This window comes from Pinus tabuliformis, chromosome 9, assembly GCF_031772625.1.
Source record: "Pinus tabuliformis cultivar Carrire ecotype Pingquan chromosome 9, CPIR1, whole genome shotgun sequence".
Classification (NCBI taxonomy): Eukaryota; Viridiplantae; Streptophyta; class Pinopsida; order Pinales; family Pinaceae; genus Pinus; species Pinus tabuliformis.
In genome coordinates, this window is record NC_142307.1 from 713857086 (window position 1) to 713862925 (window position 5840).

The following is a 5840-nucleotide window of genomic DNA, read 5'->3' on the forward strand; positions in this document are numbered from 1 at the left end:
TATCTCATTCGTCGAATTATTATCCTCAGGGTAATGGTTTGGCTGAATCAAGTAATAAAAATCTCATAACCATTATCAAGAAAATAGTAGGAGATAACAAGAAGTCTTGGGACAGCAAAATCATGTATGCTTTGTGGGCAGACAGAATTACTAAGAAGAAATCTACTGGTAAATCTCCCTTTGAATTGGTTTATGGCTTGGATGTTACCTTACCTGTGCACCTAAAATTGCCAGCCTATCAGCTTCTCCAAAATTTTTCCACTGATAAAGATGTTGTTCAGAATAGGATAGATCAGATTGTGGAATTAGATGAGACTCGTCGGACGGCTTTCGAAACTATATGTAAAAATCAATCTAATATTAAGAAAAGCTTTGATAAATGCTCTAGATCTAGATCTTTGCAGGTTGGAGATATGGTTTTACTTTGGGATCGCAAAAATGAAAAACCAGGAAAGCATAAGAAGTTTGACAGCTTGTCGCTGGGACCGTACATCATTAGAGATATAGTTGGACCAAACTCATTCCACTTGAGCAGATTGGATGGTGAACCACTTCATCTACCAGCGAATGGCCAAATGCTCAAGCTATTCTTCAGAGATGATATCTGATGCCATGGGGCATCTTTTGTATTGTATTTCTATCCCTACTCCTTGTCTTTTCAGCATTTTATTTCTGTTTTTAGGATTAGATTTACTTTTCATGTTATTAGTTAGTCAATAAATGAAGAGCTTTTATCTTTCCTGTGCTTAATGTATATGATGATTTTGGAATGGACGCTACTTATTTTTATTTGTGTGTTGTATGGATGCAGATTCTGGATTCTCACATTCCTACCAGTGCAGCAACGTGTCCCCAAGTAGAGCCAGATGTTGACCACTACTGGTCAACTGCCCATGCAGTCCACCTCCTTTCTGTTGGCAGAGAGGGGTAGCTCCTGAGCGACATGTCCGTGCCAGCCTACAGTCATCGACAGCTTGATCATTTTTGTTGTAAACCCAGTCTGCATGTTTGAATTGTAAATAATCTAAGCAGATCAGAGTCATGTATGTAAAGTTGCCTAGGTGGACCTAACTTTCTAATGATGATCTGCGTCCCGGGAGGTTTTTAGTCTCACCGATCCATGGATCGGCAGAGTTTTCCTTCAAACCCGACCCCAAAGCCGGGATGCATTTTGTTATTAGGACTTTAGGAGAATCCTAGCGTGTTAATCTGCTAGATTATAGTTGTGTCGTAGAACTGGGTGGTTTATGAGGGTCTATGTTAAAGTGGGTTCGTCCCCTTAAGATGTAAATTGTAAAAGTCATGATGTAATGTGTCTTGAGGGTTGAGAAATGTTTAAATCCCCTCATGAGTCCTAGGTCCTAGGTCCTAGGAGATGTTTCCAACGGTTTGGTTCAAATGATCCATTTAGAAAATAAATAAAATATTAAAATTAAATTAAAAAAATAAAAAATAATAAAAAATTCATAAAACAAAGCAAAAACCCTAAATAATAAAATAATAATATTTTTTGTGAACACATGCAAAATATCATTTTTAAATAAAATCGACGGATGAGATCAAGAGATGTCTTGATCCTCATCAACGGTCGAGATCAGTTCTACATGGATCACCCAAAACTAGCCGTTGGGATCATTTCCTTCTTATAGGGTCTTAGGGGGTCATTTTACGGGTTTTATCTGATCTGTGAGTCTGTACTGAGAAAGCTCTCTTGTAATCTGATTTTCTGATTAATAAAAAGACTTTGGGGTTCAAAACGGGCTGGTGTTACTCTCTGGAATTGCTGTGAGATGTTCATTTTTCTGCATATTTCAGTTTTCAGCAGTTGATAATAGCTGTTTTTCAGAGTATTGTGAGTACAGGTATCTTGCTCACGTGCTAGGGTTTGAATGTTGTAGGGTTTCTAGGATGATGGCAGGTATCTCCATTATCTCTTGAAATCCAGCAGCATTTCTTGCCCTCTTTACTGATGGCTGCTTGAGATGTGCAGGAAATCTTTAGGTGAAGGATACTGGTGGGCATTTGGGGAAGTTCTGGGCTGAACCAGCCGACTCCCACAGGCTCTTCTGTGCAGAGCCCAGTTGATTGTGCCTTGGGTTAATCATTTAAAGTTTATTTTCTGTTTTACATGAGAGGTTTTCTTTCTGTTCACAGTGAGGTTCAAATTTCTGATATACTGAAAACATTACTGCAATTATTGTCAAATCTGGCTATCCTAGAGCTGTAATTTCCTTGTAATTCTAGGTAAATTTTAAAGTGGTTTTGCTTTGGAGTTTTGCATATATCTGTCGGGCTCTTGTTTTCTGTTTTCCAGGGTTATCATTACGCTGTTCTATCCGCCATTTTCCCTATTCACAGCAAAATGCATTTGACTTCATGCTAAATACGTTGCTGTTGAAGAGTATCCAAACCGCAGACAGACGAGCAAAGGCTTTCAGCGAAATTTCGTGGATACACAGCATTCATTCTCGGACAAGCTCCGCTTAGATCACAACATTTGCATGGCCTGGTCGTGGAGCTCCTGGGTACATTTCTTCAAGCGCTAGCAGGGTCACGTTTCTCAAACAGGTAGCATTTGCATTTCGTTTTCAACGTATGCGGAGGTATTGTTCTTTACATTCATTTTAAAGCATTTGTCTTTGAACATAATCGAGCTGTGTATTTGTTATCCGAGTGGCAAAGCGTCGTGCTGGTCAGCTTGTGATTGACGGTTAGGGTTTCGATGTTACGTCTGGCGTTTCTTTTGTTTTGACCCCTTTCTGACGCGTTTCAGTCCTTTGATGCGTTCTATGTATTTGGATCAGTAGCATAGATGTCATATATTGCCTTTTGAATAATTGCGCTAAACATTTTTCGTCTGATCCGGGGTTCAGTCTTTTTGTTTTCGTTGCAGATTGTCTGAGCGCATATTTTTCTTTCTCTTTGAGCCCATCACGTTAAAAGCCGTCGTCCTGTTCATTTTTCATGAGTAGAATGGATTTCTTGATTTTTTAGAACGCAAATCCGGATTTATTTCGAGCCATTTTCTCTTCCGAAATTTTTAGTTTCTGGTTCGAATCTTTGCGATTTGGTTTTTTCCGTCAGCGTATGACTGGTTTGTCCAGCGTGTTGATCTTTGCATCGGCCTGCAGCCTCGGACCCGTCTATGTTTTCTCCTGCCCGGATTTCCGTTTTCGCTTGAGCTGCACAAATTTTCGTTGGCATATCTGTCTCTCCTTTGGCGTTAACACAGGGCTACGTTAGCCTTCCTCTGGTGTCGGCTATGCTGCTCGGCTTGCTCAGACTTCATCGATACCTGCATTCGCACCCATCTGAAAACCCCATTCACGAAATTTGTTTTGCGTTTTGACTCTGTGCCTCACGTATCTGGTAGCACCTCCATCGAGCCTTGCCGTAGTTCGACCTGCACAGATAAACAAAGAAAATCCCTTTGCGGCTTGTTTTCATTCGATTTGCATGCTTGGGTCAAGATTTTTGTTTGTGCTTTCAGCGTTTGAGCTGCTGCCGTTAGTATAGTCGTAGGGTTAGCGTAGAGGTAGGTTTCATGTAATTTTGTTAATATTCCAATAGATGTTAGATTTATGTTTTAGTTTTATTTTTTTTTTAATTAGATTTTATTTGATTTAGTTTAGAGTTCTTTAAATTTTTTATGTATTAGCGTTAGTTTGGGTTGTAATTAGATTTTAAATTTGATTTTAATAATATAAAAAAAAGGGGGAAATTTTAGGCTTTAGTCTTAGTTTTGAATTTTTATGTAGTTTAGTTTTAGAATTAACTTAGTTTTAAAATTTTAATTTTTTTAGATTTTTTTTTTTTTAATTTAAAAAAAAAAAAAAAAAAAATTGAAAAAATAAAAAAATTTGTGGAAAATTTATTTTGCCAGTTCCAGTCTTTTATTTATGCTGTACCTTTCGTGCTGAGATCTGAGCATAAAGTAGATATCTGGTTTCACTGTTGCTTAAAACGATTTATTTCTCTTAGTTTGCCAGATATCGTTATTCGAGGAACTTTGTGGTTTTTACTGGATATTTAAAGCATTGTTCTGATCATTTGATGATAGGTGATTGCTGTTTATGATTTATGCTCTTATATCACCTAGAAAGTAATCATTTAGGCACCAATCTCATAAGGCACTGGTCTCCTCAATTCATCAAATCGTTTTAGTGCTTATCCCTATCGTGCATCTCGTCTCCCAGCCCAACTGTTTGGCAGTTGGCCTCCATCACCTCACAGGGTCTACCCCCCTTAGCCGCAGGAGATAGGCTTAAACGGAGGGATCGGGGATCAGAGTGACAGCCCCCGATCCGAGCGTTGTCGTGTCAATCCGCGCGACAACAACCCCATTGATATAAATTCACAGAATACTAACAACAACAAAAAGAAGTGAATTTGCTAGGTAGTAGCTCAAAACCTTGTAGTGGGAAGATGCCCTCAAGCTTGAGTAATATCTACATGCCAGGGAATGAGTTGTGACACTTGTTTCTTACGTTTACTAGGAAGAATTGCAACTAGAGCTCCAATGTTTACTTTAGATAAATAGTATTGGTGTTGATATGCAATGTGGCCCTCCATCATTAGCAATGACACAACTGTTGGGGTTTGCACAGTTACTGCAGATTCAACGTCTTTCATGTCTGACTGACTAGTGTGGCTGGTAATTATTGGTGCTAATCCTGAGCCAGGGAACAAATGCTCAAGATTTCTCCCCAAAGGAATCTGTTGAGAGTTTAAAGTTCCAGACCTTCCAGATTCACCCAAACTCTTATACATGGTAGCAATTTGCAAGGCTAAGAGTCTCTCACTAGTATGAGGCCAAAATTACATTAATATAGAATTCAAAATTTGTTGATTGAAATGATTTCTATCACCCACTCCTGAAGACAACTAAAGCATTTTGATAATTGATTCGACTAAAAGGTCAAGTTGAGTGGGTGAGAGAGCCCTACGTCTTAGTTTCCCTTTCTATAGCAGAATTTAAGGAAGAAATTGTAGATGGTGTCGCTGAATGGCAACTTAGTATTATTTTCCCTACAACAGCTACATCCTGTGAGCCTTGAAGTTGATGAGTGGTGATCATGTTACCCTGCATGTTGGCATGTCTTTGGGTGACTACACGTGGAATTGTTGATTGAGGAATTGATATAAGTTTTCCAGTGGCATTTGGGTGTTGAATATATTCTAACTGAGTTGAAGGATGAATATCAGAGGCTGCGAAGTATGGAGGTTTGTCCATCTTTACAACAATTCTCTTTTACACATGTTAGTGATGATCTAGAGGGAACACTTAATGACATTGTTGAGGTGGTCACTTGCAAGCTTTTTACTTCAGCTGTGGCAACATCACCTACCTTTGATAAAGAATCTTGATGAGTTGCTAAAGCTACACTCTTGTGGGCACTTTATCCTTTTGATGGATGGATCTGCCTATCCAATATTACATTTGTAGTTTGCATAGATGCACTTGTTTGTAAAGATCAATTTTGCATCCTTTGCAATAGTTGGGCTGGTGAACCCAGTCTAAATCCAAATCCCTGAGAAGAGAGAGCGCTTGATGACTGGTTATGACCAAAATGAGTAACTGAAACATCAGGTGAAGAAGATTCATTGGGATCAACAGATGCATTATGCTCACTAAATATAGTGTGCTTTAATGTGTCACTTTCATTTGGATTATCTGACTTGCTTAGAAGGTCAAGAACGTTTTGGCTGGATAGAAACAATTTATAAGCATAAATTGAACATCTTAGTATATTATATTATAGAAAACTAGTAAAAGCTGGTGGAACAACAAATAGACAAATTACTTAATAACAAAACATGAACCAAAACCTTACCTTGAT

At 38.5% G+C, this 5840-nt stretch overlaps 1 long non-coding RNA gene across 1 annotated transcript in view; it reads left to right on the forward strand.

Annotated features, from left to right (window-relative positions):
• The window catches only part of LOC149150686 (uncharacterized), a 198506-nt gene that overhangs the window by 181062 nt on the left and 11604 nt on the right, over positions 1–5840 (forward strand). The window lies entirely within an intron of this gene.